The sequence below is a fragment of the Ambystoma mexicanum genome, chromosome 8, assembly GCF_040938575.1.
Source record: "Ambystoma mexicanum isolate Mex_15411 chromosome 8, UKY_AmexF1_1, whole genome shotgun sequence".
NCBI lineage: Eukaryota > Metazoa > Chordata > Amphibia > Caudata > Ambystomatidae > Ambystoma > Ambystoma mexicanum.
Window position 1 is genome coordinate 966,294,518 of NC_090929.1, and position 19,016 is coordinate 966,313,533.

Below are 19,016 nucleotides of genomic sequence, written 5' to 3' on the forward strand. Positions count from 1 at the left end.
ATCGCCCCAGAATTTTTTACCCAGACAGCCCCACAAAGTCTGAAATGCCGGGAAAAAAACACTTTTTCCGCACATTTCACTCGACGCACCCATCGAAACATGCCCCCAACAACACATGGCCTACCATCACGCATTCCCACAGGTGTCCTGATGAAAACGGTACCTCACATGTGTGGGTGCACCTACCTGGCCGCCAAGGGGAAAGCCTAAAACACAAGTAACCCCAAGTCTGTTTTCAGAGCGAAATCTCAGACATTCTGCCAACCGGCACAACGTACAGATATGGGCCTCGGGTGTCCAAGCCACCAAGGAAAACGGGGAACCCCATGCATTTCCGAAAAGAGGACACCTGTGGGAATCCGCAGAGGTATGATTTGCGCACATCGCCTCAGATTTTATTACCCAGACAGCGCCGCAAAGTCCGAAAAGTCGGGAAAAAAACGCTTTTTCCGCACATTTCGCTCAACGCACCCATTGAAACATGCCCCCAACAACACATGGCCTACCGTCACACGTTCCCACAGGTGTCCCGATGAAAACAGTACCTCACATGTGTGGTTGCACCTACCTGGCCGCCAAGGGGAAAGCCTAAAACACAAGTAACCCCAAGTCTGTTTTCAGAGCGAAATCTCAGACATTCTGACGACCGGCACAACGTACAGATATGGGCCTCGGGTGTCCAAGCCACCGAGGAAAACAGGGAACCCCATGCATTTCCGAAAAGAGGACACCCGTGGGAATCCGTAGAGGTATGATTTGCGCACATCGCCCCAGAATTTATTACCCAGACAGCCCTGCAAATTCCGAAATGTGGGGAAAAAAACGCTTTTTCGCTCATTTCGCTCGACGCACCCATCGAAACACGCCCCCAACAACACATGGCCTACCGTCATGCGTTCCCACAGGTGTCCCGATGAAAACGGTACCTCACATGTGTGGGTGCACCTACCTGGCCGCCAAGGGGAAAGCCTAAAACACAAGTAACCCCAAGTCTGTTTTCAGAGCGAAATCTCAGACATTCTGCCGACCGGCACAACGTACAGATATGGGCCTCGGGTGTCCAAGCCACCAAGGAAAACGGGGAACCCCATGCATTTCCGAAAAGAGGACACCCGTGGGAATCCGCAGAGGTATGATTTGCGCACATCGCCCCAGATTTTATTACCCAGACAGCGCCGCAAAGTCCGAAAAGACAGGAAACAAACGCTTTTTCCGCACATTTCGCTCGACGCACCCATCGAAACATGCCCCCAACAACACATGGCCTACCGTCACACGTTCCCACAGGTGTCCTAATGAAAACGGTACCTCACATGTGTGGGTGCACCTACCTGGCCACCAAGGGGAAAGCCTAAAACACAAGTAACCCCAAGTCTGTTTTCAGAGGGAAATCTCAGACATTTTGCCGAGCAGCACAACGTACAGATATGGGCCTCGGGTGTCCAAGCCACCGAGGAAAACATGGAACCCCATGCATTTCCCAAAAGAGGACACCCGTGGGAATCCGCAGAGGTATGATTTGCGCACATCGCCCCAGAATTTATTACCCAGACAGCTCTGCAAAGTCCGAAATGTGGGGAAAAAAACGCTTTTTCCGCACATTTCGCTCGACGCACCCATCGAAACACTCCCCCAACAACAAATGGCCTACCGTCACACGTTCCCACAGGTGTCCCGATGAAAACGGTACCTCACATGTGTGGTTGCACCTACCTGGCCGCCAAGGGGAAAGCCTAAAACACAATTAACCCAAGTCTGTTTTCAGAGCGAAATCTCAGACATTCTGCCGACCGGCACAACGTACAGATATGGGCCTCGGGTATCCAAGCCACCGAGGAAAACAGGGAACCCCATGCATTTCCGAAAAGAGGACACCCGTGGGAATCCGCAGAGGTATGATTTGCGCACATCGCCCCAGAGACACCACTTTTGATCCATCCCTGGTGGTCCAGTGGGCCCCAGGGCCCCAAACCCCCTCCCACCTCCCTCCATCCCTCGAATTATTTTTATTTTTTTATTTTTTTATTTCACCCCTGGGGGCAGTGATCATCTGCCCCCAGGGGTCCCTGGTGCTGTGGCCCCATGCTTTGGGGCCACGGGGGAAGGGGGCCGCTTACCTAGTAAGCAGCCCCCTCTTCCCCCCGCGTCACAAACGGATGCAATGCCACACAATTGGTATCGTTGGAAAGGGGAGAATCTCCCCTTTCCAATGATACCCACCTCGATCTCCGGCTTGAAATACAGCCGGAGATCGAGGCTGACAAAGAAGGGAACTCACCTTCTTTATCCACCGCAGCAGCCGAAAATGGCTGCTGCGGTGGATTTACTTTCAGTTTCACGCCGACGTGCGTTACGCACTCCGACGTGAAACTGAAGGTAATCCAGCCCCCTGGCAGTTTTGATCGATCCTTGCTTTGCAGGGATCGCTCAAAACAAGGTGCCGAAAAGGACGAGCTATCTCGTCCTTGGCACTGCGTGTGCACTGTCAAGGACGAGATACCTCGCCCTTGGCACTTATAGGGTTAAAGGGACGGTATGGTTAAGTTGCCCTACTAAAAACCTGTGAAATTCAGCAAAAAAAAAACATTGTTAAAGGGACGTTATAGTTAAGTTGCACTAATAAAAACCTATGAAATTTAGTAAAAGAAACATTGCTAAAGGGAAGTTATGGTTACAAGTAAAATCTAAAAACCCCTGAAATTCGCCAGTTATGGTAAGCTAAGCAACCATAATTCGCACCACTACCGTGCCCTGCTAAGACTAACACCCAGGACATCAATGATGACATGACAAATATCATTGATGACATCACTGAGGTCATCAGAAAAGTGCAACACTTCTTTTGGAGAAAAGAACACCAAGCCAGAGGAGCACCACATATCCACATGCTTTTATGGATTAAAGATGCTCCTAAATTTGGTCAAGACAGTGATTCCACTGTTTTACAGTTTATTGAAAAATATTTCACTTGTGAAATTCCATCAGAAGCAACAAATAGTGATCTTCATGCACAAATTGTACAAATTGTCGTCACAAATACAAAAACAAAGGGAAATACTACACCAAATGCCGCTTTGGTTTCCCTAGACCATTTACAGAAACAGGTGAAGTCAAAAACTTCATGTCTTCATTTAGACATAGTGTTAAAGGTAAATCACCTAAAACACATATTACATACAAAGAACAGAAGAAGCAAAATATATCAATGATTACAATGCAATCATTGCCCTCTTATGGAATGCAAACATAGATGTGCAGTACATAGCAGACAATTCCACTGCAGTTGCACGGTATGTTACAGCCTACTTAACGAAAGCAGAAAAAAACAGAGCTGCAAGAAATCTGCAATGACCTATCATTGGACAAAACATTGTCTCAGAAATTGTACAGTTTAGGCATAAAAATGCTCTCCCATAGAGAATGTGGCTGCTATGAAGCTGCAGATCGTTTAACCAGTACTGCTTTATATGGAAAATCTGAAAATAATGTATGGCTAAGTCTTGGTCCTGCTAAATCTAGAAAAAGAGTTCTCAAATCATATGATGACATAGAAACAATAGCCAAAAATGATCCCAACAGCCAAGGCATTTTGAAAAATAATTTAGTAGATACGTACTACCCAAACAGAAGTACCACTTTGGAAACCATGTGTCTATACCACATAGCCCAAAACTTCACATACAAAAATAATATAAAGCCCGATGAAAACAAAGGTAGATACAGAGTGACTCCTCAACATAAAGAACTATGTGACATGTCCCTGCTACAACTTTTTAAACCATGGAGAAAAGAAGAAGAGATACTAGGTATCTATGACTCTTATGAAGACGCTTTCAAAGCAAATGAAAGCACTATAACCAATGGAAACTTTACACAGTACAAAACAATGTTGCCCAATGAACATAACACAAAGAAGAACTCCAGGCTCAACTAGATAAAGACACTCCCAACAGGAGTCAACCTTCTACAACAGGAAGCCAAGAACCACTGGGACAGCCACTAATAGCAAATGAGGCACAATTAGCTGTGACAGAAGTAGAAAACACCATGTGTCACTATGAAGAAGATACAGAAGACTTAACTGTACTACAATCAAAACTAAACAAAGAGCAGCATACCATTTTTCAAGAAGTAACAAACGAAATTGCACATGGTGTAAAACATGAAAATAAAGAATGTCCCTGCCAGAATTACAAACCTATACTACCATATGTCAGTGGTGAAGCTGGTTCAGGCAAAACATTCTTAATCAAAATCATCAGCAAGTTCCTTCAACAATTGACAAACAACAAACTGTCAGCTGTTGTAACTGCCCCCATAGGCTTAGCTGCATACAACATAGGTGGTGTCACTTTAAACCGATTACTACTCCTTCCAGTAGAACACCAAAACAAATTAGAATATTATAAACTTTCTATAGAAGCTGCAATGGAATTACGCTGAGTGTTACACCAAAAGAAAATGCTGCTAATAGATGAGGTGAGCATGGTCTTCAATCTAATGTTGGCTTTGATTCACCTCAGATTACAAGAAGTACTCAAAACAAATTACGAAGAGCTCTTTGGAGAAAAACACATTATTGTTTTCGGAGATCTTCAATTGACACGAGTGAAAGGTGAACCTATTTTTAAAACCTTAGGACACAAACTCTGCCATAAAACTGTTGGCAGCATAGGAAATGTTAACTTTTGGCAACATTTTCAATAAAGAGAATTAACAGAAAACATGTGCCAGTCTGCAGACCTCACCTACGCCACGCCAAGATTTTAAAAAGTATTAGAGTTGGTGTACTAGCTCAAGAAGCACAAGCAATCAAGCAATATTAAAAACACGGCACATCCATGCACTTTATGGCCATAACTCATGTGCTACTGATGCATGGAACAATTAGCACACAAAAATGTCACTTGTAGGTCCTTGATGCCAACTCTTGCAAGCTGTTCCAAGTTCAATGAAACAATGTTGAAAAAAGAAATGCAACCAATAATTGAAATTTGCTCTACAGACAAACTGGACGTACATGGTATGACACTGCCCATGTGTCAACAAGCCACAACAAGATTAAATTCCTTAGAAAACTCTATCTCCAACACAGCTGGTTTGTAGAAAATAATAAAATTATCCTTAAATTGTAGAGTAATGTTTAAACATAACCTTGACGTGGAGCAAGGACTAGTTAATGGAGCACTTGCTACAGTTGTTGGCTTTCAAACATACCCACGTGACAACATTCAGTTTGTTAATATTCTCTTTGACAAACTATCAGAATTAAAAAAGTATAGGGTGCTCAATAGCTCGATTCCTTCTTTTCAAAGTCATGTATGTACGCAGAGCGCAATTTTCTCTAATTCTAGCATACACAGTCACCATTCACAAATCACAAGGTCTTACCCTAGATAAAGCATTGATAGATATTGGGAAAACAGTCTTTAAAGAAGGCATGAGCTACGTAGCACTATCACGCTTACGTACACTTGACGGTCTATTTCTAATCAACTTTGATGCAAGTAAAGTAAACACTGATATTCCTTGCATTTTAGAATACAATAGACTACGTTCACTGTACACCCCCATCTAAAAACCTATCATGTTCCACAAAAAGCAAAACGTTATAAAAGAAAACAACTTCAAAAGAAATGCAACAGGATCTCACTGCAAATCCTCCAAAGAGAGTAAAAGAAGCTAATACTTCATCAATTACTACAACCAAAGAAGAATGTACTACTCAGAGTAACTCAGATACTTCTTCAAAGAAGCAACACACACTCTGAAGAAATGACTTGGACACAGAACTATCTGGTCCATTCAAATTTTCAAATGTAACTGGTGTAAATTGCTATGCAAATGTAGCAATAAGTATTCTATTTCAATTGCCACCAATTATTGGCAACATTTACTTACACAATACAGACACAATGCAGACCAATTGTTTTTGCAATTGTTAGTCCTTCATACAAATGCAACCAACAATCCTGACAACACTTGCAGTTGAATAAGTTGAATAAGACAAGAATTGGACTATTGTGCTGGAATGGTGAAATTCACTATAAACTCACAAGACGATCCACAAGAATTTCTAATGTACTTACTACAAGTACTGGAAAACCAAAATATACCTATTTCATACATGTGGAAACATACATGCACTCTCTGCAACAATGTATCACAGGAACAAATCCCTAATGAACGTGATGTGTATGTATCAATACCTAACTGTGAATCCATTCCATTTCAGCAACTTGTACAAAATGCAAACCATGGCAGATTATGTACTACCTGCAATTCAGATAATCGGATAATCGCTTCACCTTACAAATACAAACACATAGTAAATATGTACTACTACTGCTTTTACGTTACATTGCAGATGGTACCAAAAACAGCTGCAAGCTGACTGGATTCATGCATGGCCAAGTATCACTTGGTAAGAAAACCTTCACAACAATAAGTATAATCTACCATGCAGGAGCCACAACCAATGCAGGTCACTACGCTGCATATATAAAAAAAGAATTGTGGATGGTTTGAATGTAATGATAGTACCATTACTCTAAAGCAAAGATTACCAGCAAATCTTATAAACACTAATTTACTATTCTTAAAACCAAAATTTAATAACTAATCTGTGCATAAACATTAATACAACTTCAACTAGAAAACTATAAACAGTTACAATACACCAACAGGAATCTAACTGCCTCAAAATTCTGCAACAACCAAACAGATAAATCAACACCACTAAATTATAAGAAGAAATACACAGTTAGAATAGGCCAACAGGCATATAACTGACCCAATATTTTGCAACAAACAAACAGATAAATCAATACCACTAAAATATAACAAAAAATAAACAGTTCGAATACGCCAACAGGTATCTAACTGCCCCAAGAATCTGCAACAACCGAACAGGTATATTAACATACTTAATAATATTAATAAAAACTATAATCAGTTACAATTCGACATCACATATCTAACAATCTGTGACAACCAACAGATAGAACATTAGCCAGAAACAACAAGTAAACACTAAAAACAAAGAAACAAAATGTACTATATCATAACAAGAAAAGGGTTTTTTTAATCCAACATGGATTTTTATTTTCCACAGACCAAATGATTTAAGCAACAAACACAGAAACTGAGCAAATTGCACAGTACACTGGTTTGTAAACTACTAAATATGAGGGTCAAAATAAAGCAGAAATGTCTATTATGCAATGTAAATAATTCTTTATAAACTACCTACACTAACATGATCTTTTCTTTTATCACAGAAATTGAAAAAGAATATCGTCTCCAATTACCCACGTCATGAAAAAAATATATCCAATCACAAAAAATCAAACAGTAAGTATATTATAATAAATACAACTCATAAATACTGCTCCATAACACAACCATTGAAGCAAACATCTAACCATACACCACAATACAAAATGTTTACTTCCATGGATATGTTATACTGCAGTGCTTGTTACCAAACTCTACAATCTGAATGACATGACGTAGCCAAAACATCACATACAAAGTATACAAATCAAACACAACACAAACTGTATATTTGCAAATATTTGAAAGATGTTTGATTCTATGGGTGTGATCTATGGGTGTGATATGCTGCAGTGGTTGTGGCCAGGGCCTAGAGTCTTGGATGCATGGCCTACGGCCTTGGGCCATGCACCCAAGACTCTAGACCCTGGCCACAACCACCACAGCATATCACACCCATAGATCACACCCATAGAATCAAACATTTTAAGTATGCTATATGGGCTACTTATACATGATATTAATTACAATCAACACTGTACTAACAACCCAAAACCAATATCATACTAAAGTAAAATAGCCAGAAGTGCATTTTTTACATCCGCGGACAACATTTGACCCATCTCTCACTCCCCCACCATCCATAAGCACTCCTGTACACCAACACACTTGCTAAAGGTGTATTTCTCCCCCGTTCGTCACCGCGCTGTCCGCAGATGTCCGCAGATCCAAGATGGTGGACGCATCAAGACAATACGACGCACCTCACGCTTCATTCTAGCCAGTCAGCTAACACATTGCATGTCCGCGGACATGACACAAGCCGTTTAGCCAATCAGTGCCCTGTCCGTGGAGCAGGGAAAAGGGAAATGTGTCAGCGGAGCGGACATAGATATCACTAATTTTTGGTGACCTATTATTTGGTCTTTTAAAAAAATAACTACTGGACGGATTTTCACCAAATTTATAAAAGCACGCTTTCGGGACCAAGCCGCTGCTCCTGCCACAAATTTGGTGAAAATCCATCCAGCGGTTTGGGCTGTAGGCGTGAGCAAATTTTTTCCCCATTAAAGTCTACGGGAAAAAAATAAATGTTGGGACCCCCCTCATAACTTTGCCCCCCCCGAACCAAACCCCACCAAACTTTGCAAAAAAAAAGAGTGGGCCATATACTTTTTTTTTGCAAAGTTTGGTGAGGATTCGTCCAGGGGGAGCAAAGTTATAAGACACCCAAAAAGTGCTCTTCCTATGGGATTAGCAGCTTAACCATAACTACACGGCCACTACCGTGGCTGTGCAATATTGTTAAATATTTTATAGGAGTGAATAGATTTTTTTTTCTCTTCAACAAGAAGTTGTTTCCTCTGTAGCTTGATTAATGAATGCAACCTTTAATTGGCCGTGTATTAGGAATACATTCAGTATTCACTTAGTAAATTATGAAAATAAATCAATATTCTTGTTTTTATTTCATTATGGAATACATTTCCTTCTGTTATAAGGTTACTAATATTCAAGAAAGAAGATGACACCAATAAAAGTATTAGGTAAAACAGTTGATTAATATGATATATTTATTTATGTACCATGCACATATGTATGTACACAGATGTGCATTTTTTTTATTATTATTTGTAGCCACGGCTACAGCATGAGCCAATGAGATGCAGGTATATTCATGTGCAGCTAAGGTGAGCAATGACTGGAGTGATTCTATCCACGGATATATGCCCCCTCTGTTTAACATTGTAAACACGATTAAAAGCAAACATTTTAGGGGATTTTAAACACTGAAACTTAATACATAAAGGGGCCGATTCATGGAACAAACGTGCGCCGAAAATCTTGGCGCAAGCAGGAGCAAGCGCGAAAAAACAGGCGCACGCTCACGCATGCGATTCATGGAAGTCCCTGCCCGTGTTTTCCTCGGGATGTGCGCCAAACCCGTGCATGGCGCACACGTCACTGCAACATCCCGAACGGCGTGCGCGACGCGCACAGTGAAAGCGCACAACCTCGGCACATACACCAGAAAGTGGGCGGAACACGGGGCGGAACGCGCGGAATGGGGAACAACGCGCGAAAATAAGGGCGTAACTGGGGATGTACTGCAGGGAAGCAGATGGAATGCCCACACGCACTCGAACCACACGTATTCATGGAATTGAATAGGGCAAAGCCGTGCGCAGCCAAAGACACGCACAAGCCGAAACACGTCCGCCACACGAAGGCAGGCGGTAGTGTCCCTGCACATTACAAAAGTGGCAATATACAGCAATGATGAATGCTCCATACTGCGATTGGGCCTGTGTGAGCGGGACACGTGTATTTCGGGGGTGTGCGGGAAGTTTCACATGCGATTGAGTGGGGTACGTGTATTTCGGGGGTGCGCGGGAAGTTTCACATGTGATTGAGCAGAGTATGTGTATTTCGGGGGTGCGCGGGAAGTTTCACACGCGATTGAGCGGGATACATGTATTTCGGGGGTGCGTGGGAAGTTTCACATGCGATTGAGCGGGGTACGTGTATTTCGGGGGTGCGCAGGAAGTTTCACACGCGATTGAGCGGGGTACGTGTATTTCGGAGGTGCGCAGGAAGTTTCACACGCGATTGAGTGGGGTACATGTATTTTGGGGGTGCGCGGGAAGTTTCACACGCGATTGAGCGGGGTATGTGTATTTCGGGGGTGCGCGGGAAGTTTCACAAGTGATAGGCCTTGGGCGAGCGGGGTACCACTCACCGTCTGCGTGTAGAAGAACGCGTAGCCAACACCCACCCGCTGTGAAGTAATAGCGTGTGAACCCCAACGCCTTGAAAACACACGCACCGCACCCCACGGAAAGCACATACAGAGCAATGGAAATCCACGTGGGATCTTCAAGCCCTGCCAGGGCAACGCCCGTGCGCGATACGTCACAGACGCGCTTACGCGTTAAGGGCCTTTGGTCCAATGAAATCGCGTATGCGTGCTTACGCGCTAAGGGCCTTTCCTCGAATTACACGCTGCCGTGCACATTTTTCACGTGCCAAATCACTCCGTATCAAGCTGGCCACGCGAAAACACACGGAAGACAACGCTCCTGCCCAAAAGGCCGAATCACTGCCCCCCAGAGCCCCGAGCATGCTCCCACCTGCCATCTGCTGCTGCCTGACTGCCTACTGCCCACATGCCCTGCTATTTGCTGCCTGCACATCAGCCAAAGGTGCCCACCCACTCCTGCCTCTGGGGTTGCCACGTCAGGCACTACACCATCTGGCACCACTGGCAACCCCCAGCCAGAGAGGCAGAGGGGCACCAGCTTCACTGCCACCGAAGTTGGTGTCCTGGTGGAGCAAGTCCGGAGCAGTATGATGCCCTCTTCGGAAGTTCCCGCGCCGACAAGGAAGGACGGACTCAGATCTGGGCGGACATCGTGACTGCCATCAACGCGGAGGGGGTGGCAGTCTGCGACTTCCAACATGTCAAGAAGTGCTGGGAGGACTTCAGGTCCAGGACCCTCAACAAGGCCCGGCGCCTCTTGAAGGCAGCGTATGCTAAGGGGTGCCGGGGCCACCTGTCGCAACATCAGATGAGGGTCCGGGAACGCATATGCCCAGCGCTCCACGTCCAGGTCCTTGAGAAGCAGACCCGTCTGGAGTCGAGCGGTAAGTGTACATGCATACTGATTGGAAGCTGTGCGTGTGGTGGCGTGCCAGTTGTGAGCAGGTTGTACATGTGTTTTTCTAGGGCCATGTATGGATGTGTATGTACAGGGCTGTGAGGCAGACAGATGCAAGTACTTTCATGTGTGAGACACATGGATGGTGTATGTGTGGGTAAGCATGCAAGTCAAATGCAGATGTGTGAGCACACATGTTTGGATTACTGTGTATGTCAGTTGGCATGGTTGTGGTGTCACACATGGATGTTGGTTCCAGCTGCATGTATGTGCACCGTGTACATGTGCATGTGTGTCTATTTGACAAGGGTGCAACAGTCATGCAACATGGATGCATGTGACCCTGATATGTGGAAAACTGATTTGCAGATGTGACATGGATGCCGATCTCAATACTGCGACAGTTGGCGGAGGTGTACACATGCATGTAAGTGTGGTGGCATGTGTGCATGTGTAGTGCACTTCCGTGTTTCATGTGATGTCTGGCTCACCTTTGGCTGCTCATGCTGTTGTATGTGTATGGATGGTGCTGGCTGTTGCAATATGGCTGTGGAATAGCTCATGTGTGTGAGTCAAAATGACATGTGTGTTGGGGATTGTGATGCCATGTCTGAAGTTTGACAATGCCACTCATGTGGAACTGTCATGTGTGTATGAGCCCATTGTACAGTGCCCTGATGCCTGTGTTTTCTTTCTCCCTGTCTGCAGCATCAACTGATGAAGAGGGCGGAGAAGGTGCTGTGGAGCACAGCGGCAGGGATCACACCGCCAGCCGGAGACGCAAGGCCCGACTCCCCTCCCAGGTTGTCATCTCGTCGGGGAGTGAGGAGTCCGGTGCCGCGTCCCAGGTCGCAGCTGCCGAGGGGAGGTCCAAGAGGCGGAGGTCGGAGTTGGGCTCCTCGGCAGCAGAAGGGGCAGCTGAGACCCCACAGGGCCCAACGGAGGAAGATGGCATGGAGTCATCTAGGTTGGTGGGGGGTTTGGTGGAGGAGGAGGCCATGCAAGGGACAGTATGGGGTCTGGAGGTGGGGATTCCACTGGTGCTAGTGGTGCAGTGCAGGACCAGGGACAGGAGGCAGCACAGGCCGCCGCGGAGGTGCCTGTGTGCAATCCTGTCCCTGATCCTGTCACTGCATCATCTTGCACCAGCAGGGATGCCTACGTCCAGACCCGTTCTCAGGGAGGGGATTGGCTTACACCAACTGGCCTTCCTCTCCCTGCGGATGTGGCTATCCGGCACCAGGTTGAGCCTGTTCTGGGTGGGGTGGCGTTGCGTCAACATGCCATGCGAGGTGACCTGCAGTCTTTTCATGAGGAGACTGCACGTCTTCTCGCATGGCTCGTTGACCGCGGTGACCCACTGGGACAGCTCACCAGGGCCTGATTCCTCTGTTTCCTGGACCTTGTTCTGACCCCCTCCTCAACTGAACCCCCTATGCCCCAGTCGTCCTCCATGCCATCTTCCCACCCATGTATCACCTGGGTGCCCTGTGGAGCTTCCTCTGACCCTGCGGCCAGGCTGGTGGACAACAGATCCTTGCCACAGTCGGGAGTCAGACGTCTAGCAGGGGTGGCCACCTCCACAACTGCACCCCAGCTGGATGAGGATGTGCAGGCAGCAGGAGCCAGGGCACAGGCAGCAGCACAGCAGCAGCAGCAACAAGGTGGGAGCCATGATGGCTCGGGGCCTTCATCATCGGAGGGGCAGGCATCGGCCAGAGGGCAGGAGGACCCTGGACGGGAAGTGTCTTCCGTGTGGCAGCGGTTGGGCCATGCGATCGATGCGGAGCGGCAGCGGGCGGAAGAGGCATGGCTCACTATGGTGAGGGTGGAGAACTCCATGCGTAGGGCCCTGATGCGGGCCGAGTGCCTCGAGGCCATTCGCAGGGACCAGGAGTTTCAGATGTCATCGTCCCTGCGAACCCTCTGGGCCATGGAAGAGGACCGCCTCCGGGACATTGAGCAGGAGTTCGATGATGCCCTGGCCCGTGACATCCAAACGTGAGCCGTCAGACTATCCCGCTGCCCTTGTAAATAGTTAGATAGTGTTAGGTTTCCTTTGGTTTTTTCTTTATTTTGGACCTTTAGGACAATGGACCACAATTTTGTATATAGTTTTTTTAATTAGGTAGGAGTTTTTGATAGGTTTCATTTCTTCAGTTGGGATCATGGACCCTGGGTTGTTCATCTGTATATAGTTCACTGTTGGATTCTACTTTTTTCTTTGGATTTCCCCATGGAGCAATGGTTTTCACTTTTGTTTTGCCCTTGGATTTCATTTTTGGAACTGTGACTTTGGACACCTTTCCTTTGGATTTGTTGTTTTTCATTATTTTACAGACATGCAGCTTTTCTTTTTTAATTTCAATTGACGTTTGTTTGATTTTAATTCCATTCATGTTGCTTTTAATACATTTTTTTCATCAAACTTTGATGTGTGGTATCATCTCATTGGTTTCATGCATGTCATGATATGGGTGTTGACATTCACTTGCACCCATTGTGTGTATGTGATGGATATGTGTTCATTTAGATACTTGCCATTGGGGTTGTATCATGTAATTGGCATTTCTAAGTGGGTGGATGCAATACTTGGATGGGTGTTTGGCATGTGGAGGCTGCCCATAAGGGCCAGGGATCTAGATTGTGATGACGTGTTGGCTGGGGGACATGTGTCAGGGCCTGCTGGCACGTGCCCTGCACTGCTGGGGGGTGGGGGTGCAAGGGGACATGAGTGGGGGCCTGCTGGCAGGTGCCCCCCACTGCTGGGGGGTGGGGGTGCAAGGGGACAGGAGTGGGGGCCTGCTGGCAGGTGCCCCGCCCTGCTGGGGGGTGGGGGTGCAAGGGGACATGAGTGGGACATGAGTGGGGGCCTGCTGGCAGGAGCCCTGCACTGCTGGGGGGTGAGGGTGCAAGGGGACATGAGTTGGTGATCAGTAGTGCAAGGAGACATGTGCCTTTGCTGGGGGGCATGCCCATGTTGGGTGGGCTGCCTGCAGGACATGACCAGGGGCGCAGGGTAGTCCCCTGGGGTGTGGGCTGCCTGCAGGGGCCGTGGAGGGTGTACAGGGAACACTTGGGAGGACCCACACTGCCAAATCACGTGTAGGACTCCCCGGCACCCCCGGAATACACATACCCTGCTGAAATGGCGTGTGAAACTTCCTGCGAACCCCTGTAATACACGTACCCGGCTGAAATCATGTGTGAAACTTCCTGCGCACCCCTGAAATACACGTACCCTGCTGAAATCACGTGTGAAACTTCCTGCGCACCCCAGAAATACGCGTACCCTGCTGAAATCGCGTGTGAAACTTCCCGCGAACCCCAGTAATACACATACCCTGCTGAAATTGCATTTGAAACTTCCCGCGCACCCCTGAAATACACGTACCCTGCTGAAATCACGTGTGAAACTTCCCACGCACCCCTGAAATACACCTACCCTGCTGAAATCGTGTGTGAAAGTTCCCGCAAACCCCTGAAATACACGTACCCCGCTTGCCGTGCTGGTACAGGGTTAGCGCAGCCCTTTGCGCTGGATTGGGGATTTTGATGGCTTTTCCCTGCGCGAGGGGCGTTCTTGGGGGCGTAACTGGCGCTGCTGCAGGGTCGCTGCGCCACTGTGCGCCATAGCTGGTTTTGGTAGCTGAAATCCATGAATACGCTGTGCGCGGAAATGGATTTTAGTGCACGTGGCTGGCGCAGAAATTCGCTCGCGCACACTGTGCGCCAGCCATGTGCGCCACTTGTGCGCTAAATTCTATGAATTACTCCCTAAATCTCAAAAGATATTGCAATATATTTTTGCAGACTATGTTCAGTTTTATCGGCTTTTGTTACTTAAAGGGTGGCCCTTACAAAAGGCAAATTTGGGGGATGCAAAGAGGTAGGTTGAACAGGGAAGGCAAACACATAAGGATGAAACATATATCAAAGGGAATTAAAATAAAAAGGAACATATGTTCTTTGGGTATCTTTTTTTTCTGAAAAAAGAAGGGAAAAGAAATTGCCAGTTAAAAATAAAACTGAGGATAACATTTAACTTGGTGTTTAGATATTAAGTTATCCCATTCCTTACTGTTGGCACCTCCCACAGCTACCCATTTGGGGCATAGTTCACACATGATTCTCATAACTGTGATAATGGGAGCCGGTAAAATTGAACCAAGTGCAGTTGACACTTCTGCAGAAGTTGAGGCCACATTCACTGTCTGTGATATCCCACTGGTGGATGCAGGTGCATGTTATGCATGAGCCATATACAATTTATTTTTGTGGTGCTCGTGCGATTTCTGATACGCATCATCGACATCATACCAGTGGACTCGCACAAAGATGATTTATCATGATTGATGTTGCCAGACTTTGTGACGGAACATTAGAAGGGCCATGTTTTAGTGTTTTCTTGCATGATGTGCATGGTACATCCTCCACCTCTTTTTTAGAACAGTGTTCTTTCATTTGAAGTATCACCAACTGTCTCCAATGGTCTTCATTCCAGTTGCTTTCTTCCTGGGTCGCGATGGATTGGGGACCCAGGTGACATTGTCATTGCTGCTGCTTCTAAAATGTAAAACAACGTTAAATGACAACACTAAAAACCCAATGCCACAACAAATTCAAAATTTAAAAAAAGATAAAGAAAAAGTAAAACAAAAATATATAAACTGAAAAAATCACAAGACAAGGCAAAAGAGGATTAGGTGGAAAGTGGGCAAACAGGAAGAATAATTAAAGGGTTAAAGTGTCAAAAGGTTTTGCAGTTACTTGGATTATCTTTCACTAACAAGCACTGATAGCAATGATCAAAATATACGTATGTTTTTGTGGGTGGGGTGATCATTTGTGGCTACACACTGCTATGTGCCCTGATTGTACACTTTTACACTTGCAGATGTCCTCATATGGCATGGGCGTAGCCACGTCAGTAATACATCTCAGCGTGTGATTGGACCATTAGTTGACGCGGATAGGAGCCACATGAAGGCATGGAGCTGCATCGCATGATATGAATGGCAGGCGCTTCAGGCGCGCAGATGCACAGACACGTTGAAGGAACGCAACATTCTATTGGTTCATTTTGCATGTGTGGATTTCATCAGACGGCATGGGCGTAGCCACATCAATTCATCACAATATTTGATTGGACTGTTCGTTGACATGGATAGGAGTCACGTGAATGTGCGGAGCCGCAGCACATGATATGATTTGCTGGCACATCAGGCGTGAATATGGATAGCCACATTGAAGGAGCTTGACATCCTATTGGGTCATTTGACATGCACTGATTTCATCAAACTGCATGGGTGTAGCTGCGTTAATACATCACAATGTGTGATTGGACCATTCGCTGACGCAGATAAGAGTCACGTCTATGCAAAGAGCGACAACACGTGATATGACTGGCTGGCACAACAGGTGCGAAAATGCGTAGCTGCGTTGAAGGAGCTCGACGTCCTATTGGGTCATTTCTCACATGCGGCTTTCATCGAACGGCATGGCCGTAGTTGCATCAATCCACTGCAGGGTATCATTGGCTCGTTTGTTGATGTGGCTAAAAGGTTACTGCAGCCCATGAGCCGACTCGCTATTAAAAACAGGCGAGAAGCCATGTAGCTGTGTCAACACAGCTTCCAAAGTTATTGAGCCTTCCATTGATGTGGATACTGCCACGTGCAGGCGCAACTCCTCATTAGGCCATGCGATTGGTCAATAATTTAGGCACAACAAAATCATTGCGCTTGGACGTCCGAACGGAAAACGTATTCCGGTTGGCTATATCATGTAACTGTGGTTATACCCCTCGCCTAAACACCTTTTTCATGTTTTCCGTCATTGCTTTTTGTCTCGTGGTGGTTTAACCTCATTGTGAGCATTCAGGAACTTTCAAAAGCAGTACCTTGATGTGTCCATTCCTTTTTTACCTTTATTCTTCCTATACGTTTGTCCTTTTGTGTTGTGCTTTGTAATTTGTCAGTTTTTGTTATTTTCGCTTGTTATATATATTTTTTTTAAGTTTTTTTAGATTATGTGGCAGAGTCCTTTTTGTGCTGGTTATTTTTACACTTTTTATTTATCCTCCATGGCCCTGCACTACAAAATGACTACCACCAGCAGTGGTACACTATCGTGCCCATCTGGGCCAAGGGGAGTTGGGTAAACAAAACAAAAAAGTGAAAATGGTAGATAGCATTTTAGGGGGGCTGTGGGGCACCCCAAAGTGCCACGGAATTGTGTAATGGGAAGGGGTGCTGGTCTGCTCCCCCCCACCCACAATGGAGAGGGGGCCATGTCATGCAGCCCTCCCTGGGGGCAGATATCTGCTCCTAGGAAGGACACCTCTCACCATGGAGGAGTGCATGACAGCCACCCCCCCTTATCTGCCCCTAGGGAGGGCTACATGAGATTTGCCGCCCCTTCTTTTGGGGGGGGGTGGAGAGGTGCACCCCCTTCACATAACAAAATTCCCTGGCAGTTTAGGGTGCCCCTCAGACCCCCTAAAGTGCAGTCTGACATTTTCAATTTTTTTCTTTGTTTACCAAACTTGCCTTGGCGCAGATGGGCACATTGGTGTGCCAATCTGCACCCAGGGTGCCCACATCTTACTGCAATACCGAGTGGGGGGACTGTCCCATGCTTTTTGGTGGCTCTCTCCCCCGCCCACCCCAAATGCAGTGGGGGGCACCTCATGCAGCCGTTCGGAAGAGCACCAGGGAGGCCTGCATGAGGTGCCCCTCCATCAATTTTGGGTTGGGGGAGAGCCACCAAAAACATGGGACAGGCCCCCCAGTGAGTGGGGCAGTATGGTTTGGGCGCCCTGGGGGCAGAATGGCCCACTATTGTGTGCCCATCTGCACCAAGGGGAGTTGGGTAAACAAAGCAAAGTGAAAATGGTATATAGCATTTTAGGGGGGGTGGGGCACTCCAAAGCGCTGGGGCATTTTGTGGCCTCCTCCCCCCTCACCCACAATGGAGTGGGGGCCATGTCATGCAGCCTTCCATGGGGGCAGATATCGGCTCCTAGGAAGGAACACCTCACCCCAGGGAGGAGTGCATGACAGTCCCCCCCTTATCTGCCCCTAGGGAGGGCTACATGAGATGCACCACCCCTCCATTTTGGGGGGGAGAGGTACACCCCCTTCACATTACAAAATTCACCGGCGGCAGTTTAGTGTGCCCCTCAGCACCCCCTAAAGTGCAGTCTGCCATTTTCAATTATTTTCTTTGTTTACCAAACTTGCCTTGGCGCGCCAATCTGCCCCCAGGGTGCCCAACCCCTACAGCTCATCCATTGGGGGGCCTGTCTGAGGCTTTGGGGTGAGCCTCTCCCCCGACCCCAAATGGAGTGGGGGGGCACCTCATTCAGCCCTCCCTGTGGGCAGATTTCTGCCCCTAGGAAGGGGCAAATGTGTTTTCAGTGGGGGGTGAGGTTCAGTAGACCACCAGGGATGGCTTGCAAGGAGGTGGGGGGGCTTGATTGGAAAGTATGAGTGTAGATTTATTTTTTCTGGATTGACCAAATGTTTTTTGTTTCGTTTACAGCTTTTTCTATGCGAGCAGCTGCAACGTTATGTCAGTATTGTTTTTTTTATTATTCTATGGTTAGGGCCCACTGTCAGTGGGGTGGGTGAGCCTGGGGATGGATTGTTGGTGGTCTAGGTGGGAATGGGCCGTTTGGGCAGATATTTTGGTGGGCTGGGTCACAATTGCCGGGGCAGGACACAAATTGCCCCCCATGCCAGCAGAACATTGGTTTTTCCCTGGGAGTGGATGTCTCCCATGTGGGTTGTCCATCTGCAAGCCCAGGCTGCACCTCTGGCTGTGCAACATTACAGATGTCACTTCCGGGGAGGAATGGGGATCCTGCCGGGGATCCTTGTAGCTGCAGCTGTGCTTAGGGGATGGTACACCCACATGGTACATAGATGTCCAAGGCCGGGGACATCACCTCCACCTGTCATGAGTTTGTGGCTGGGCTGCATTACAGCATATCCCATTGGGGAGGTATTGGCACACTGCCGGGACTCCCTGGTGGGGAGAAACTGTAACGCAGGCCAGCCAGAGCTCCAGCAAAGTCGG